A 535-nucleotide genomic window follows, 5' to 3' on the forward strand; every position below is an offset into this window, starting at 1 on the left:
GCTCCGTACCTCGAAGATCGGCGCGTTTTCAACGTTGTTTCTGGCGATGAGCGGACTTGTCACTTGTTTCCGTCAACGCTCGGAGTAGTGTTACCTGCGTGAGTGACTCAGTTAAGGCTCAGTCACAATGAGAGAAATAAGGAATAAGATAAAGGAATTAGGAATAAGGCATGTTGCATCTCACTTTAATGTACGTGTACTGAAGTGAGATGCGACATTCCCTTATTCCTTATTCCTTTATCTTATTCCTTATTCCTCTCATTGTGACTGAGCCCTTATCATTCTTCCGAGGAATCTCGCACCGGTAGGAAGTGTTTGTGCTTCGCGCGCGCTCGTCACCGACGTCACCGTGCTTCGTGCTGTTTTCGGAACGCGCTCGTTTCGGTGATTGGCATTCCTGCTTCCTCGTTTCGCGGGCCGCGGGAATACGCGCTACGCGATCGAGTATCGCGCGCCGTGTGCCGTGTGTGTAAAACAATTTAGAGTGTATGAGGTGTTTATCGGAATGAACGTGTCGCGCGACGCGCTCACTCGA

The sequence above is a fragment of the Temnothorax curvispinosus genome, unplaced genomic scaffold, assembly GCF_003070985.1.
Source record: "Temnothorax curvispinosus isolate PA1 unplaced genomic scaffold, ASM307098v1 QBEX01009133.1, whole genome shotgun sequence".
NCBI lineage: Eukaryota > Metazoa > Arthropoda > Insecta > Hymenoptera > Formicidae > Temnothorax > Temnothorax curvispinosus.